General features: G+C 35.5%; 1 non-coding gene across 1 annotated transcript; it reads left to right on the top strand.

The window, feature by feature from the left end:
• Window positions 1–18,373: 18,373 nt before the first annotated feature.
• Window positions 18,374–18,505, top strand: LOC138817362 (small nucleolar RNA SNORA72). The gene has a single exon (XR_011368820.1). It is a non-coding gene; the product is annotated as a small nucleolar RNA SNORA72 (small nucleolar RNA).
• The last annotated feature ends 1,979 nt before the right edge of the window (window positions 18,506–20,484 follow it).

The raw sequence follows: 20,484 nt of genomic DNA, 5'->3' as shown, positions 1-20,484 counted from the left end.
AGCCGACACTACGAAAACATTATAGAAAGAAAAAGGAGAAATGCTAGGACTCCTTAGCACAGGCCAACATTTTCTTAGGAGAGACCCTGAAACACAACAAATCAAAGAAAGGTTTGACAAATGGGATCATATGAAACTGCAAAGCTTCTGCAAGGCAAAGGACATAGCTAACAAGATCAATAGAAAGCCCAAGGACTGGGAGAAGATCTTCACTAGCGGACAAGGTTCTCATATCTAAAATATACCTGGAATTCAAAAAATTAAATCCCCCAACAACAAATCCTCAAAGAAGCAACTGCCTTATTAATAAGTGGGCTAAAGACTTAAAGAGATATTTCTGTAAAGAGGAAATAAGAATGGTCAATAGACACATGAAGAAATGCCCAACTTCTCTAGCCATAAAAGAAATGCAAATCAAAATAGCTTTGAGATTCCACCTACCCTATTTAGAATGGCTATAATCAAGAAATCTAGTAACGACAGATGCTGGAGGGGATGTGGCCAAAAGGGAACCCTACTGCATTGTTGGTGGGAATGTACCCTTTTTCAACTACTTTGGAAAGCAGTATGGAGATTCCTCAAAAGATTCCACACAGAGCTCCTCTATGACCCAGCAATCTCACTTTTGGGCATTTACCTAAACAATCACAAACAAGGTCATACCAAAGCATCCAGCACAACCATATTTATTGTAGCATTATTCACCATAGCCAAGATATGCAACCAACCCAGATGATGTCCCTCAGTAGATGAATGGATCAAGAAAATGTGATATGTGATATATGCATATATATATATATATATATATATATATATATAAATGGAATTCCATCAGAGAGGATGACATTGCCCCATTTTTTAGGAAATGGAAAAACTTGGAAGAATTATATTAAGTTAAGTAAGCCAGGCCCAAAGAAACATAGGTCCCATGGTTTCCCTTATTTGCAATAAGTAGTACCTGTCTAGAACAAGCAGAAAAAACCCAAAGCTATATACATATGACCATATAAGATGATGTTAAGTGAAATGAACCACAAGACAGGGACATAAGTGGTTTATTTTTCTTTCTTGAAATTTTTAAATGTACTTATAATGCACTCTGTGATTTTTTTTGTTTCTTTTCTATGCTCTTCCCCCAAGATATAACCCCTGTTTTCACTGTATTTGATTCCGGTTTCCTGCACCTTGTATATACATTTTTATAATTTGGGGAAGGGAAGGGATATAATAAAATGCTTAAATAAGTATACAGGTTGACCCATTGTAACAATGAGATGTACAAGACATTGTTTGAAAACAAACTTTACAATTTCAGGGGGGAGGGAGGAGTTGGGGAGGTAAGGAGGGAAGAGATGGTAGGGGAAATACAAAGGAGGAGGTAACAATTCTTGATAGGAAATGTACTTCTTACCCTATTCATGTAACTGTAACCCCTCTGTACAGTACTTTTACAAAAAATACATATGGAAAAATACAGTAAAGTACCGACAATTGTCTCTACTAAGATTATTTGGACATACATATTAAAAAATACAGTAAAGTACCTACAATTGTCTCTACTAAGAGTATTTGGACATACATAATTAACATTAGTTGTCCTCATAGGAAAATCTCTAGCCTTAATTGAGTCAGGAAAAGATGTCAAGACACTTTCATTATTTCATTGAAAATAAATTAATAAAACTTAAAATGTTCCTCTTCTTTATCTCCTTTCACTTATTTGATATTTTCCTGTGTGTTTACTGATATATATTGGAGTATTGTATTAGACTCAGGAAAAGTAAGAAGCAATTATATTTTGACTTTGACTTAAAAAATTGTGATACAAGATGGGTGAGGGGAGGAATAGTGGGAGACAAACAGAGGGGGTAACAATGCTCTACAAGAAATGCACTCATTGCTTTACTCATGTTACTGTAGTTCTCCTGTACAGAATCTTTACAATAAAATAAAATTTAAAAAAAAGGACGGGGTGTTAATAAACATCTAGTATTACCAACAGTGTTATTGTGAGGCAAAATTAATATAGAATCTGTCTCTCTGCATAGTGCTACGTTTATTTAATAAAATCTATATTAGGGTTCTTAAAATATATCCATAGGCAAGTGAAAAAAACGGACTGACTTTAAATATAAGAAACAAAAATTTACAAAGATTAATTAATTCAAAGTTACACCAAGAAAAGAAAAGGGAAAGATTTAATACTTACACTTTTAAACTACAAGATGGCTTTGTTTTTCCAATATAACATTCAACTTATTAAATTCCTTAAGTACATCTGTTAAATGTTCAGAAAATGCAATTTAAATAGCTCTGCTACAGAAGTACCATGTAAAGAAATTAGATTAGTTCATTTAAAAAGTTTTCAGTGATCCATGAAATGTCTACAATTTTAATAGGAAATTACTTATGGATCAATGCAATTTGTTTTACTAAAGAAACATGTTGAAATTCAATGCAGCTGATGCTACCTGTTTTATCTACTAGAGGTGGGTTAGTCAGGTTTCTTTTGCTCTGAGAATTACCTGAAATAAGTCAGTTTAAGGAGACAAAGGTATACATTGGTTCACATTTTCAAAGGTTTCAGTCTATTGTTACTTGGACCTGATGATTTGGATCTATGATAGAGCAGTATGTCAGCCTGGAAGCCTGTGGTACAGAATAGTGGCCAGTTTATAATGGTCAAGAAGCACAGAGTGTGAGTGGGACCAGTGTGCCAATATGACCTCAAGTACACACCTCCAAGGAGATTTGTTCCTCTAAATACTATCTTTTAAAGGTTCTACCACCTTCACAATAGCACCACAGTATGGATAATACACCTTTAACAAATGAGCCTTGGGGATTTACCTCTAGAATATATAGGTGGTTAAAAATTTATAACACCATCCTTGTATAATATATAATTGCTAAATGTATAACTACACATTATTGTGACATGAATTACTGAGGTCTATTTTTTGTCTCATGTGGGATTTATTTCTTCTCTTTATCCTTTGAATTTGTGGTACAGAAGGTCCATGCTTAACATGAAGCACAACAGTAACTCCCCAAGTACTTAGCATTAATTAATATTTTCATATAAGGAAATGTTTCTTTGCTCATGAATATGCTAAGAATTTCACTGTGCTTCCTTTGTTTTATTATCTATAAGTAGTTGTACCAAGGTGTTGCAACATGCCTGCTTATGAGTACAAGGTATCTTCATATGTGTTCCCCCCACCCCCGTTCATCATCATCCCTCATTCCTCTTAACTCGACCCATCCCTTCAATTTTCCTAGTTTCATGTTCACATATACACATTGAATACTATGATTGCAACTGCCCACCCTTCCTGGCTCCATTTATCTGTTCCACCCCCCCCCCCATCTCATCTCCCCTGAACACCACAACTTCCAGATACCTAGGATTTTGTTGTTGTTGTTACCCTGTAAGTTAGTTGTTTAAAGGAGTTACACCATTGGAATCCTCTCCAAATGGACACACATTTTCTTTCATATGGAACACTAGTTATTTAAGGCATCATTCAAAAGGCTATTTACTATTTTCTGAAATAGCAGTGGGATTTTTTTATTTTCTAGTTAATATTTATTTGCTTTTTGATTATAGATGATAATGAAACTGCAAGCAAATAAAGTTAGGCATGCATATCCTCAAATTTATTATATAGAATAAAATATTTTCTTACTTTTATTTAGTTTCGCAAATAAGATACAACTATGTGCCATATGTAGTTGTGTCCCTCTTTCCAAACACTTTCTCTGTTTTTATATTGACATTTACTTCTTGCTACCCAGGTATTCAATAATTATCAAAAACTTATTCTTTTCCTGGTAATATTTTCAGGACTGAGTTACAATGAGAGGCAAAATTTGGCATTTAAGCCGGGTGCTGGGGGCTCACGCCTGTAATCCTAGCTACTCAGGAGGCTGAGATCTGAGGATCATGGTTCAAAGCCAGACCAGGCAGGAAAGTCTGTGAGATGTTTATCTGCAGTAAACCACTAGAAAACTGTAAGTGGCTCTGTGGCTCAAGTAGTAGAGCATTTGCCTTGAGCTGAAGAGCTGAGGGACAGTGCCCAGGCCCAGAGTTCAAGCCCCACAAACGACCAAAAAAAATTATAATTTACCTTTCTTTCTGGAACTTAAATTTTAGTGCAAACCCTAAATTTATCCAAATGCACATAAACAATGTAAAAGTCTAATAAATATGAGCAGTATTGAACAGGAAATATATATATATGGTTATGTGAGAAAAAATGGAAAGACCTGCTATAACCTATGGGATAAGGGGGCAAGAAGAAATATTGAATCAGATCTAAAGATGTAAAACCAGGTAGTAGTAACTAGGAAAAATAACAGCCTGGTCAGAAATACTGTCACAAGACAAATAAATAGTACATGTTAAAGAACACAGTATAGCTTCTTGGAGTTTTGTTATCTTTTGCTTTTTTCATTATTACACTGCTATGTTTTTAATCAATTAATTAAAAACAGTAATTAATAGAAGGGGAGTAATGTGATGTTCATGTCACAATTTTATTTACTTTTTTGTGACACATTCTTTCTTCTTTCAAATATCTGGAGTATATGAATATATACATGATCAAATGTACTACTTCCATAAAATCTTTCTCAACTGCTTCTAAAATTAAAAATTAGAGAGCCATCCTAGCCATTTGGCACAGTAAGAGATTCTCAATCCAATGACTAGGCAGTTTGTGGCAAATCAAAACAGCCCAGGAGGGTAAAAATCAAATGTCCGGTTAATAATCTCTAGCAACAGTTGGAGCAGACAAGAAAATGATCAAAAACTAATATTGAGCAGATTTCCTTATCTAATAAATTTTCAGACTAGGAATAAAGCTGAGTGGTGGCATTCAGTATCAGCCATCCAGTACAGTGGATGCCATCTTTGTCTTAAGCGAAAGGCATGATCTGCAGAGATCTTTGGCTATGATTGCCTCTGAGAACTTAATGAGTCCTGTCACTGTTCCAGATAGTCCACACATTTCATAATAGAGGTCCACTGAATTCCAACCAGTGTTGTCATTGGTGGCCACCTACACAGAGGATATCTATCTCTCTGACCTGTAACATAAACTGTAGACATGATTGCTGCAGCCTTTTTGAAGGAAAGATGCTGATATGCCAGCCAAACTCTAGAAGTAGCTACTGCTTGGTTGCTAAAGAACTCAAGCTATCACACCATACCCTTACTCACTCCATCCTTGGAGCTGGAATGGCCTCACCTACATCCTCATTCTAGACCCCGAGTCTGCTGACAGGCAACAAACACTTTTAAAATGTGTGTATCAGATACTAGTGCCACTGCAATGAAAAAAAAAGAAAATAAGCATCTGTTCCCTTAAAAAAGTAAGGAAGCAAAACATATTTTATAATAACTGGCACTGAAGATAGTGAGATCTGCGATTTTCCTGAAAGAAATCACAATAATTAGATTAACTGAGTTAAAAGAAAACAAAAGTAGAAAATTCAGTGGAATTGAAAATAAACATAAAAATGTGAATTTAATAACAGGTTATAAATTGTAAGAAAAGCAAATAAGAAATATTGAAAAAAGAACGTGAATGCTTGAAGAAAATGTAATAGGATCATCAAGAATGACCCGAAAAAGTACAAAAATAAGATATGAACTTGAATAAAAGGATTTCTTTTTTGCACACAAAGGAGGAAATCAAACAAGAAATATTAAGAAAAGAACAATGAAGACAGTCAATTAGATGTTGGGAAACAATCAAGGGAACTTTTTTTGGTAGGAGTCTGATAAAAATATAATGAGAAAAGGACAGAAATTGTAATTAAGAGTTACGCTTGAACACTCCTGAAACTGGTAGAGAAATATACGCATCCATAGAAATAAATACTTAAAGATTTCTAATCAGACCCAAATAAAAGGAGAATTCACAGACATATTATAATCAAGCTGTCAAAAAATCAGAGGAAAAAGTCAATTTTGTAAGCAGAAAGAGAAAAGAAATTCTTCACATACAAAGGAAACCTCATAAAGCTATTATCAAATTTCCCAGCAGAAACTGTCTAGTCCTGGTGACAGTAGGATTATATATTCACATGTTTGAAAGTAAAAAACAACCCATGCATGCTTTGCCTTTTCTTATGGAATAAAGGAGAGATAAATACTTTTCTTGACAAATAAAAGCTAAGGGAGTTCACCACTGCCACATCTGCCTTCAAAAAAATACCAAAGACAGTTCTTTAAAGTGAAATCAAAGGACAAAACTTAGTAACATTAAAAAACATATCAAATAACAAAATTAATGACAAAAATGTGCAGTCAAAAATCACAATGCTCTGATATTCTAATGATAATGAGAAAATCACTTATAACTTCACTTTTAATATAACAAATAACTCTTGCAGCCAGGCACTGGTGGCTAACACCTGTAATCCTGGCTACTCCGGAGGCTGAAATCTGAAGAATGCAGTTGGAGGCCAGCTCAAACAGGAAAATCCGTGAAACTCTTATCTCCAATTAAACACTGAAAAACTGGAAGTGGCATTGTGTAGAGTGCTAATCTTGAGTTGAAGAGCTCTGGGGCAGCCCCAGGCCCAGAGTGCAAGCCCCAGGACCAACCAAAAAAAAAAAAAAAGCAGAAAAAACCTCTTGCTAAAATAATACGTTGATATACACATATAATAAATGGGCTGGATATTTGTGGCTTCTGCCTATTATCCTAGCCATTCAGGAATCTGAGATCTGCAAATAGCAGTGTAAAGCAAGCCTGACAAGAAAGTTTGTGTGTCTGTGTTTGTTTGTTTGTTTGTTTGTTTTTTGGGGGGGTCTGGTCGTGGGGCCTGAACTCTGGGCCTGGACGCTGTCCCTCAGCTCTTCAGCTCAAGGCTAGCGTTCTACCACTTGAGCCACAGCGCCACTTCTGGCTTTTTTTACTTTTTGCTTATGTGGTGCTGAGGAATTGAACCCAGGGCCTCGAGCATGCAAGGCAAGCGCTCTACCACTGAGCCACCAAAGTTTGTGAGACTCTCCAGTTAACTACCAGTAAATAAATAAATAAAATATTAAAATAGGTTTATACATAAAGTAAAATAAATGAACTTTGCCGGGACAATGCCCAGGCCCTGAGTATAAGCCAGTATGTCTACACACACACACACACACACACACACAAAGGTTCTAATATGTCTCATTAATATCATATACCAAATTGGGCCCTGGTGGTTCACCGCTATAATCGTTTAATTTTCTTGAAGGTTAACTTAAAAGATCTTGTTTAGGGGCTGGGAAGGTGGTTCAGTGGTAGAGTGCTTACCTTGCATGCATGAGGCCCTGGGTTCGATTCCTCAGCACCACATAAGAAAAAAGCTGGAAGTGGCACTGTGGCTCAAGTGGTAGAGCTAGCCTTGAGCTGAAGAGCTGAGGGACAGTGCCCAGGCCCAGAGTTCAGGCCCCACGACTGGACCCAAAAAAAAATATCTTGTTTAAATTAATGATTATATTTTCTAGACCTACCCTGTGTATTTTACCCAGTATTTCAAAAATGTATGTGGAACTGGGTAGTAGTGCCTCATCCTAGTGATCCTAGCTACTCAGGAATCTGAGATCAAAGGATTACAGTTCTAAGTCAACCTTGGCAGGAAAGTCAATGAACCATATATCGCTCATAAACTACACCACAGAAGATGGAAGTAGAGTACTTGCTCAAATAGTAGAGCACTATCATTGAACAAAAGTGACTCAAAGACAACATCCAGGCCCCAAATTTAGGATCCAAGAAAGGTGTAGGGGTGTGTGTGTGTGTGTGTGTGTTCATGCGCACACACACACTACCTTCAACCAACCAACCAACCACCCAACCACCCAACTAACTACAACAACAAAAACAAAAGAAAAAAGGCACAATTCTAGGCAGAGTGATTAAAAAATATTAAATATTTGCATGAAATTGGGTGAACCTACTATTAGCCTAAAATGTATCATTACAACTCTTTTCTGTTTACATAAGTCTTGTTACAAATATAAAACCCTATTATAAATATATACAAGATAAAAAGAAACAGGAATAGGAATGTTATTTCAGGAAAACATCAAATCTTAAAGGAAGATTCCAAAAAGAAAGGAAGCAAAAACAAACAAAAAATTGCAGAACAGCTAAATTAACTAAATTAATTAACTAAATTAGAATAATTTTAATTATGAATAATTATCTTGACTGTGATGCATTAAATTTTTAAAGCAAAATATAGAAGACAGAATAGATTATATTTTTAGATTCAACTGTACGCTACCTATAAGAAATCACTTCAGCTTTAAGGATACACACACGCACGCGCACTCTCACACACATGCACGTGCACGTGCGCACGCACACACATACACACACACACATACACAGGCTAAAAGTGAAGTAGTGGAAAGACAATTACAAGTGACAAGTACAAGACAGCAGGTGTCACTATTCTTATAATATATACACTGACTTTAAATCAAAAACATTAAATAGGGATACAGGTGGACCCATTGCAACAATGAGATGTATAAGTCATTATGTTGAAAAATGAACTTTACAACTTTGGCTGGGGAGGGGTGGAGGGGGCATATGGGAAGGGATGGGAAGGGGAAACAAAGAAGGAGGCAACAATGCTTGATAAGGGCTGGGAAGGTGGCTCAGTGGTAGAGTGCTTGCCTTGCATGCATGAGGCCCTGGGTTCGATTCCTCAGCACCACATAAGAAAAAAGCCAGAAGTGGTGCTGTGGCTCAAGTGGTAGAGTGCTAGCCTTGAGCTGAAGAGCTGAGGATCAGCTCAAGTGGTAGAGTGCTAGCCTTGAGCTGAAGAGCTGAGGGACAGTGTTCAGGCCCCCAAAAAACAACAAACAAAAACAATGCTTGATAAGAAATGTACTCATTACCTTGCCCATGTAATTGTAACCTCTCTGTACATTATTTTCACAATTAAAAAAATAACAAAAAAATTATAACAAACAATAGAATGTAATAAGAAAGAGATGAATTTATGAAAAGGGTATAATCATTGAGAGAATACATGAACCTAACACTAAAGCATCTTTTGTAATAAAATCTCACATCAATTTAGATATCTATGAATGGTAATATCATCACAATAAAAGTTACGGATATATGTATCACAAGCCCAAGGTAAACATCAAATTGATTTTCTCTAAAATTCAGAGTAATCAGAGATACTCATCCTGTTCACTTTGACAGAGAATACTGAAAGTAGTAACTCAAGTAATTATCAATTGAAATCAATTAAGGGAGCCAGAAAGAAGCAAAACTATTTCTGCTTGCAGATGACATGATCATGTATATATGATGTATACTCCTAGAAAGCTTCTTAGAACAAGAAATTAACTTGTTTAAAGAATAGAAGCTCATCTTGATTCAATATTTAGCTCAAAAAAATAAGGAAAAAAGAGGAAAAACAGGACAAGCAGGTAAAAGAATAGGAAATGGCAAAATAAATCAAGGAAATGATCCAATTTACAATACCATCAAATACTTGGGAATTAATTTTAATGAAGGAGGAAAAAATCAGTGCTAGAACTATATAATGCCAACAAAGTTATTAAACATTGATGAAAAATTTGAATAAGTTACAAAAATAGAAAGATATCCGATGTTCATGAACTAAAGGCATTGATCATGTCAAAATGTCCACACCATACAAAATAGTCTATAGAATTAAAATAATTCCTATCAAAATTCCAATATCACAATAATATAAAAAATATCCTAAAATTGACATCGAGCTACAGAAGTTCCTAAATAGCTAAATCAATCTTCAGTAAGAAAAATAAAGCTGAAAACATCAAATATCCGAATTCCCAATTATGTTACAAGGCCACAATAATATTTCAGGAAAGTTTGCTATAGGCAACATAAAAGACAAATCAATAGAACAGCATAGAAGCCCAGAAATAAATCCACACATAGATAGTTAACTAGTCATTGACAAATGCACTACAGATATACAATAAGGAAAGCCCAATCTCATCCCTAAACAGTTCTGAGAAACAAGTGGGATACAACTGGAAAAAATCCTGCTCTGATAAATGTTAGGTAAATTAAATTGGCAGCCGAGGAAAGAGAGCAGCAAGTGGTATTCAGGCAAGGGAGAGTTTTATTTGTGGGCGCCTCTGGTCAAGTTGGAAGCTCATGCAGCAGGAATTAAAAAAAAAAAAAAAAAAAAGTCGAACCACAGTCAGGCCACTACTTATCAAGGCCAGAGGTAGAGGAAGGTGAGCCACACCGGTCTGGAATGTGACCTGATTGTCTCCAAGTGTGCCAGTGACCTAGGTGATGCAGGTGTTGGGTGGAGACTTAACCAAGAGAAGGGAGGAATCTGCTCCGCCTTCCCAGCATGGACCTCACATTCCAGCCTTTTAATAATTATGATAAAAGACGCAGATTCTCTCTGGCTATTCTCTCTGGCTACTTCCTGCTGAGAAGGGTCCTTGACATTAGGGGTAAAAGGTGGTGCCCTCCCTCCCCCACCAGGAGAAGGCAAGAAACAGCTGTGTCCCTTGGTAGATGCAGTCCTTGAGTGAACTCTGGAAGAAGGCTGAGGCAGAGGCTTGGTAGGCCCAAGAGGGGAACAGGTGTACCTTGAAGTCAGTGTTAGTACAAAAGTCGCAGGAGCCAGAGCCCTTTTTATTCTTATCAGATTAATCCACTGTGGCTGTTCCTTGAGCTTGACTGCCATGGGGGTGGGCTTGTATCCTATGTGTAGCACCTGGTGCACCAGAAGTAAGGAAGCTGGAAGCAATCTTGGAAATTCTCTTTGGATTGTTAGCTTTGCCTCCTGGTCTGCTGTTGAATTGCTGTGATGAAGTCTAATCCTGTCTGGTGTTCTCAGCAGTGGATGACATCTACCTTGTGGAGACTAAGAGGGACTCGAATCTCCTGTGTCCCTGTTGTCCACACCTTGGGCAGGGTCCAGGTAGTGGTCGTGGTGAAGGGCAGAATTTTGCCCAGTGTCCTTCTTGTCCACACCTGTACATGGTTCAGGCAGCATATGTTGGGTACTCCTTCTCAGAGGGGACCAGATAACAGCAGCCAGGATTGGATAATGCTCCCTCTTACAGGAAGTCTTATCGGCAATCCCCTTATTTTCCCGATTTGTGTGTGGGTTGAGGGCGGGAGTGGGGGGGTGGATGGGGGGGTGGAGTTTGAACTCTGGGCCTTGGCGCTGTCCCTGTGCTCTTCAGCTCAAGGTGCGCGCTCTACTGATTGAGCCACAGCGCCACTTCCGGTTCTAGTGATTTATTGGAGATAAGAGTCTCCTGGACTTTCCTGCCCCGGCTTTGAACCGCGATACTCCGATCTCAGCCTCTTGAGTAGCTAGGATTATAGGCATGTGCCTCTAGCGCCGGCTGCAAAAATGGTTCTTAATATTCACTTAAAAAGGTTGAGGATGATCCCTACCCCCCCCAAGGAGATCTGGTGGAGACTTAACCAAGAGGAGAGAGGAGTCTGCTCCACCTTCCCAGGGTGGACTTTACAATAAATATTCCCCCAAATCATCTGCCACTGGATTATAAGTTTAAATGAACTGAAATAAGAAAATTCCTATACAACTTTGCTGGGGAGGGGGGAGGGAAGAGGAGCAGGAGGAGTTGGGGCAGTAGGGAGGAAAGGGATAGTAGGGGGAAAATAAAGGAGGGTGTAACAATGCTCGATAAGAAATGGACTCATTACCTTGCTCATGTAACTGTAGCCCCATTGTACAGTATCTTTACAATAAAAATATATACTAAGAAAAAAAGTATAAAACAAATTGGATATGGTCCAAAAGAAAGAAAAAAAGAAAAAAGAAAATCCCTAGAATAAGACATAGGGCCGGCTGGGCACCAATGGCTCAAGCCTACAGTCCTAGCAAATCAACACCTTGAGTTCTGAGGATAGAGGCTCAAATACTGAATGGACAACAATATCCACCAACCTCTTCTCTCTCAGTAGGCATGAAAAGTTAAAAGTGCTAGAAGTGGAGCTGTGGCTTAGGTGCTAGACTTGAGCAAAAAAAGCTCAGATGCAACTCCCAGACTCTGTTCAAGCCCTAGGACATACACGCACACGTGCGCATGCACACACACACACACACACAGCCAGAAGCAGTAATGACTCAAGTGTCAGGGTGCTAATATTGAGCAAAAAGCTAAGACAGTGCCCAGGCCCTGAGGTCAAGCCTAAGGACTCCCAACAAAATACTTTTTAAGAGATTTATACAGCAAAAGGGAAAAAATAGGCAAAATACAAAGGCCAACTGTGGAATGGAAGAAAATATTTCTAAGCTATGTGTTAACTATTCATATATTGAAATTAAATTCAACTTTAGATAATAACAAAAAATCACTTTGAAAGTAGCAAAGGACCTAAAGACATTTTGAAAAAGAAAACAAAATGGCCAATGAGTAAATGGCCAACATCAGTAATAATTATAAAAATCAAAATCCAATCAGTTATCATCTTATAACAGTTATGATGGCCACTATTTAAACATATGAAGTTAGGAAATATTAATAGTATATACAGAAAATAGAATTCTGACAAATTATTAAGGGAATACAAGTTGATACAATATAGTCACTACTGAAATTTTGTTGTTGTTGTTGGTCATGGGGCTTGAACTCTGGGCCTGGGTGCTCTCCCTGCGCTCTTCAGCTGGAGGCAAGCACTCTACGGCTTGAGCACTTGGATAGTTAACACAAGACTTTAGCTGACAGATACATTTCGAAGGTAATGTTGGTTCATGCCTGTAATTCTGGCTTAGATTCAAAACATCGTGATTCAAAGGAAGACTAAACAGAAAAGTCTGCAAGAATTGATCTCCAAAATAACTATCAGATAGATGGAATCATCTGTGGAATCTTAGAGTTGAACTCATATAAGCAGAGCAAAGCAGTGTTAATACTGACTAGGAGAAATTAGGCAAAATGGGGAAATTTCAGTCAAAGGTCAAAGGGTACAATTTTGCAATAGATGAACAAATTCTAGATACCTAGTACTCAACATGATAAAGTCTAGTACATAATAATATAATCTTGAAATTTTCTAGGAGGAAAGATTATTAGTATTCTTACTACATACACCAAAAAATAACTATTTTGGGGTGATAGATAGGTTAATTAGTTTGATTGTGGCAATCATTTCACAGTGCATGTGCATATCAAAATATCAGGTATATCTTGAATACATAAAATTTTTATTTTCCAATCACATCCCAGCAAAGCTTAGAAAACATCAGTGAAGTTCTGACTCATGCTACCATGCAGATGAACCTTGAAATCATTTTGCCACATGAAATAAGGCAGTTGCAAAACAAAAAACAAATCCTGAAAATGCAAGGAAAAATAAGTACTTTAATGTGAAAATATCCTCCAGTGATTAATCACTAAGCTGAGCATTCTCTTTTGCATCTGGGCATGATGTTTTTCTGCTTGTTTGTTTAATATGCTTCCTCTTACCAGTCTTCCTCACATAATAAACAGTAATATTCCTAAAACACTAGAATATCATAGGAATTTGATATGTGTGTGTGTGTGTGTGTGTGTGTGTGTGTGTGTGTGTGTGTGTGTGTGTGTGAATGAACTAATTGAAACAATAGACTTTTGGAAAGTTTACCATATGCCAGTTAGTTGCCTTATAATTTTTATTAACAATTTATCCTGTTGTACCAACAATGTTAATGACATTTTTCAAGAAATAGGAACTAAGGATTGTTTCACATAATAGCTTGCCCAAGAACATTCAATAGATAAAGAAGAAAGGCTGAATTTGGATCTAACTGATTTCATGCAGAAGATCCATTCTTAGAAGTGTATGGTACTCGTTTTAATTTTAAAATAATACTAGAATTATAAATAATATTGGTACAATAAGAAAGAAAATAAATTCCAAAGTATAGATTTCTTCACTTTGAATCTTCCTTCCACAATGTAGACAAAATAGGTATTGAAACACAGTTACCTATTTTAAGAAAGATGCTCTTTAAATGCTTTATACCAATATCTTTGTGAACCAGATTCTTTTGCATGGATGAATAATGTCTTGGAGCAGGACTCACATGAACTGAAATTTTCAAAAGGAATAATTTTCTTCCCAATTGTCTTCACACTGAATTCATTCCAGAAGATAGGAACTTGCCTCATTCTTCCACAGCAAGAAAGACATTGTATTAAGCATTTTATTTCAAATGAGCTAAAAGCATGACAGTATTGTAGTATTGCAATACTTTGCTGCCCTTCTTGGCAGAATTTCCCAATCTTCTCCCCTAAGCAGTCCACATTTTTACTCCATCGTATCAGCAGTTTCTGTTGTTCTTCATGGCTTTGCTATCTGTAAATGTGCCAGTGCAATGCTTTCAGTGGTTAAGCCAGATCCGGACACTCTCCATACAAACTCTCCTTGATTCTAATACTGAGGCCGACTTGGCAGAAAGAAATTGTTGCCTTCACCTAAGCATAGAGAAACACACAAAGTACAGGCCAAGTTACAGGCTGCCTGTGTGCTTGGCACCTTTTGTATCTTGTAAAGCTATAGTTTCTGAAAATTTGAAATCCAATTTCTTATTTTCTTGAGCCAATTTTATTTTTGGCACTCAAGTTTTGTAAATGAGGCACAGAGTTTATTTAGGAGATTTGTTTTACCACATTTATTTTCCAGTATAGCTATTGAATAGTGTGCAGTTATTTTTTTTCCTACTGGAAGTAATTTTCTTCTTCAAGAAGAAGATTGCAGTGAAAGTATAATAATAATTGCAACTGACAATGGTAAAGCAATACAATAAAATTTACATAAAGTTTTGAAATAAGGCATTTTTCACTATTTCTAAGGTGATTCATGGCAGTATATCTTTCTGCCATTTATCATCTTAAATTAAAACTACATTAGTGTCAGAAATATTGGGAAGGAAGAGCCAGAGAGGAGGTGGGAGCCTAAAGCAATAGGAAAATGTTTCTTAATGCACAATCTTTCTGAGAACTACACATACCACAATCCTAATTTAATCATCTTCTCTATCTGGACCTTTTGTTGGTGAAGGGTGATTATTTTATTTGTGCATGGAATATATGTTGGTTGCAGCCAGGTCAAATATCCATCATCTGAATGGTTTCATTTAAGAATAATAAAAACATCAGTCACTAGATGCTAGTGGTACATACCTGCCATTCTAGCTATATGGGAGGCTGAGATTGGGAGGATTACAATTCAAGGCCAATCTGTGAGAATCCCTATCCCTGGACTGAAACTGTATGTGGTAGTTTGTTCTTCATCCAAGCACATACTTGGTCAGGAAGCATGACCTTCACTTAAAAGTGACCAGCAATGGGGCTGGGAAGGTGGCTCAGTGGTAGAGTGCTTGCCTTGCATGCACAAGGCTCTGGGTTCGATTCCTCAGCACCACAAAAGTGGAACTGTGGCTCAAGAGGTAAAGCGCTAACCTTGAGCTGAAGACATGAGGTACAGTGCCCAGGCCCAGAGTTCAGGCCCCACGACCAACAACAGAAAAAAAAAAAAGTGACCAGCAAAAGAGATGGTCAAATAAAAGCATGAAAGATGTGTCCAGCACTGGGCCATTCACAGTACCATACATGAGACTTACTTTTCCTCACTGTCAGTTAAATCTAAAGCCCCCCTCTTCCATATTAGGACCGTATCTATCTGTTGCTTCTACCATGTTCCTTAATTTTCTGCCTATACTGACAACGTTCACTTCACTAGTTCTGACCAAATTTTAATCTTTTGAAAAAGTTGTATAATAAAGATTTATTTGTTATATGAGGCATTGAGAAGAATTTGTTTTCAGTAACTGGTAAAAGTCACGATTTAAATAGTAAAATATTTATTGCTTCTTTGGCCTTTTCTCTAATAGGTGAAAAGATTATAGTTGTGAAAAATGGAAGCCAAACCTCCACAAATATACGTTTTATAAAGGAATCAATGTTCTTTCTAATGTCCATTACAAATAGCACAGTGTTGAGGACAAAAAGAGAAAACATGTAAGTGTGAGTAATTAAGCACAGAAGATGGATAAGGATTAAAAGGTGATAAAGAATCTCACTATAGCTCCATCTGAATATCAAGAAAGAGCAAAACTATTATCTATTTGGACATATTAAAATAAGCAAAAATAAACAACATACAGGATATTTTGCACATGATATTACTACTCAATAGTGTATCAATTTTTGTTTTAATTATTGTTATTCTTCTGTCCTCAGCTACCTATCCTTTTTTCTCAAGCAAGTTCATCAAACAGACATCTAATGCCTTTAGGAAGTACTGCTCTAGAAGAATAACCAATATTGGGGGATTTTAGAAAATAAAATCAGTGAAAATAAAGAACCCTGGACATGAGCAGTAGAGACAAATTTCAATCAATACAAAGGAACCTGGATTGAAACAGAGCTCTAAAAGACCTTATACTATGCCCTTTATCTTTTTCTATTGATCCATAGTCAAAATTTGAAGCAAGATCAACATGACAGTATAATAAAAATTGAGTTTAGAAGACTGAAATCATAGGCAATGAGTACAATTTTCCCTAAATTGATGGCAAGTCTCATAATTATTCTCCTCTGGCCGTGTAATGTCTTCTGAATGGTGTGGTAGGAACAGTGGAAATGACTGGGACCAGATACCAGATGATGAAAGCCTTTCATGAATTTTGCATGGTCATTGCTACCTGGAAATAATAAATTCTTCCTTTGCTCTAAAAAAAGAAAGAAATGTCACTGGGAGAATCAAAGTTACATTATCCTTTCCACTGTAAAAGTGGCAACCGAATATACATATAGTTTGGCACATAGTATTTAAACTATTAAAAAGCAAAAGACGTCTTGAATCCTTTGTAATTCTCATTGTTTTACTGTGGATACAGTTTGCAAGGGAAAAAAGAGAACTGAAGAGAGAACTAAGAAAGGAGAGAGGCAGGAAGAGAAGGAAAAGGAAGGGGAAAAGGAACAATAAAAAGTAACAGAAAAAATTCTGCCCCAGAATTCTAGGAAAAAAAATATTCAAGAGAAGAGGAGACAAATTAGTTAAGATTGCTAAGTATCAAATTTATATCATAGCTGACACTACCCAACTGAATGAAAGAGCAAATAGTACTGACAATCAGAGAACCACATGAAAGTTTCTGAAAATAAGGAAAGAGTATTTTATAAAAAAAATAACAAAAGTAAAGGTAGAAAATACATTCACAATATGACGAGAAAGAAACCAATAGAGTAATTAAACAGATATACTCTTAAAGGGAGGTTTTATCATTGGTGTTTTGAATAACCAAACTTATATGAGCATGGCTAAGTAACCATAGAAAGATAGAACTAGCACTGGAATGCTTTAAAGTCAAGGAAAAGATGAAATAGCTCTTGAGGGAGTGTTATCAATGTGTGCACTACAGGTCTCAGAAGAAAAGTTGTATCTAAGAGATACAACTCTTTTTATTTTGTTTTGTTTTGTTAAATTATATTTTCCCTACATGGTCAGCAAGTTATGTATGACTCAAAAAAATCCTAGAGAATGAGAAGGGGGAAATATAAAAATAAATTTATATGGAAGCTTACTTTAGGATTACTTTTTTAAAATTTAGTTCACTCTTCTAATCTCTGAACCATCCATATTCATCAAGGACTGTTTTTGTGTGTTTGTTTTCTGACAATCTTGTCCTTCTAAATATTAGGGAATTCTGTTCCTTTTCTCTGCTTGTAGCTTCAGTTTCCATAATCTGAAATTCCCTATACTTTTTGTTCATACCTGATGGTAATTCATAATTTTGAAAAATGCCACAATATGTTCAAGGTGTACTTGAAAATAGTTGGAATATAACTTCACATACCAGAGAAACTAAAATTACTACAGGAGAATGCTCCCATTTATTGGAATTGTGAACATTTGTTTGGAAACTAAGAATTAATTCTATCACTTTAATAATATAAAACACACAATACTGGAATTTCTCCTTTCTAATGAGGCTCTATTTTCTATACACTGATAAAACTATTTAAAAAGTGTCATGGCTTATAAAACTTGTTTTGTATCATAATGAGCATATATGCTATAGTGATTTATTAGCTATAGTGATTTATTAGCTCAGATTCTTAAAATGTATATAAAAACCTTAACAAATATTGATTCATCCCATAGATTTTCAAGGTTTATTTTCAAGAAACTAGTTGGTATTAATAATATAATATATGCTTAGCATAGTGTTTTAGTAATACTTGGACCCAAAGATCAAATACTATGGTGACAAGATGGGTTTCTACAGTCTAATTTGACAGAATAGTAAAGGATAATTCACATCTCTACAAGTAAACCATGGGGAACTATATCTTAAAAAGAACTTTATACTGTGAATATTCTCGCTGTTCTGATTTTGTAATAATCAGGACAGGCTAAACATTCACTACACTAAGACAATGCATGTGTCCCCAGTCCTAGGTCTTTCCCTAGGCTTGATTTTATAAATGCTGGTGATAAGCCTGGTCTAATATACCATATAATCATTTTATATGATCATATAATGGTTTATATTCTAAGTTATTTTTGACCTTAAGAAAAATGCTTAGTAGTTAGTGCTAATGTAAGACTTGTTTAAAGAATATAACCAATATAGGGAAATCTCTGATTAGCCATTAGCATCAGATGAATTGTAAAATTGATGTTTTTATTTTCTAGGTGATTGTGATAGCATTAAAAGCATGCCAGGACAAAATGGAGAAAAGTAAAGAGTACACAATTTTTCTTTCATAAAACTTGCCAGAGCTGTTTTAAAATATAATTTCATAAATGTTAGTCAATAAAATGCAAACTAACCTGAAAAAAATGCAGTGACCGAATTAAGTAAAACTTAAGTCAACGCAAATTAATAGTCAGAATTTTGTTGGACATAGGGAACTCTGTAAGAAGAAGGTATTCAAAGAAACCAAGTCACAATTTCACCAGTAAATTGTATAGCTTGTTCATTATTAAATAAGACTCTCATTCAAGTTAGTATATACTGCATTTATTCATTCAGTGTAGCATTTTTATCAACATAAAATATTTATCTAGGTTACCAATGATATCATTTAGATTGTTTTATGTTTTTGTCAAAAAAAAAGATCAAGATTACTTCTGAGAGTACAACTGAAGCAGTAGATGAACTAGCTGCTGGTGTACACATGTGGGCATTGCCTCTGTGCTGATAAAAATAGTAAACAGAAAGAAGAAAAAAACCTTCCTCCTCCTCTTATTGGTGTTATTACTTCCTGTGTGCTTTTGTTGGAAAAATCTAATAAGAAACCGATGATAAATGACTATATTGCTTTCCATGTCCCTGCCCCTAAGTGATCAAGCTGAATATAGAAAGATGAATATGACATAATAGTTTAATAACCAACAAAGAAGTTGAAATAATTAATGAACAACTTTAACAGTCTGAAAACATTGGGAAAGATGATAAAAGGTATAATAAGCATATGAGATTAAAGGCATCCAATATAATGAGAAATATACCAGGAATGCGAATGTATGGTTTCTGCTGTGTTTGAATCTGAGCTTCTTGATTCCATAGACTATTTCTTTCAGAAGAAACTTTAAGTCTTTAGTAAGAATTCTCTACTTACTAAGACAGGCACTCTGTATATTCTTCAAATATCAGAAACAAAACTTTCACCAAAATGTGCTTCTCAGAGATGTTCAGGTAAAATTGTGTTATGTCAAGAAAGGAGCATAACAAGGGAAAGTCCCGATTAAAGTTTAGAAAGATGCAATTAAGGGATAGCTCATGTGACTGACAGGGTAAAAAGGAGAGGTATAAAAATATTGCAAAGGAAATAAATAAAATAGTATTTATTTTTAAAGGAAGGAAAAAATGGAAAAAAAGATAAATGCCAAAGATTTGAATACTACGATATTCTGAATAAATTAATTAATGTGCCAATAATATAGAATGTGATATGATGTCACTTATACTATCTGATTCTCTGAGGATTTACACAAAGTCTTTTTAAATCTCTTCTCTCTTATATGGCCAATTATCTTTATATATTGTGTATACTTAATTTTTTCACATAATTTCTGCCTTTCTATGTTGTTCCTTAGAATTCATATTCATTCATACTAAAGTGAATTCTGTGGGATTTTTATGGGATCTCTAACTAGTAAACTCAGTATATTTTTTTAATTTATTAAAAATACTAATTAAATATTTATTAGTAATGTACAATTTCAAGTTAATTTTTTCTTAACACTTTGCAATATTTTCTTATGTGTTTTGCTATTGAGAACTTTAGTGTATATTTAACTTATCTCATTGTAAAACTTTTCTTTTTCTATTTTTTCTTTTGATGTGTTACACTAATATCAAAATATTTCTCAGTGTAGATGCCTTTTAATTTATCTTGTTTGTTTATTGTTTTTATCGAGTTTGTAAAATCACATAATAGATCTAGGAAATTCTTGTCACTTTTATAAATTT

Source organism: Dipodomys merriami, unplaced genomic scaffold, assembly GCF_024711535.1.
Source record: "Dipodomys merriami isolate MVZ:Mamm:240054 unplaced genomic scaffold, mDipMer1.0.p SCAF_7, whole genome shotgun sequence".
Lineage (NCBI taxonomy): Eukaryota > Metazoa > Chordata > Mammalia > Rodentia > Heteromyidae > Dipodomys > Dipodomys merriami.
Note: the sequence above shows the minus strand (reverse complement) of the source record. Positions and strands in the feature narration are given on the sequence as shown.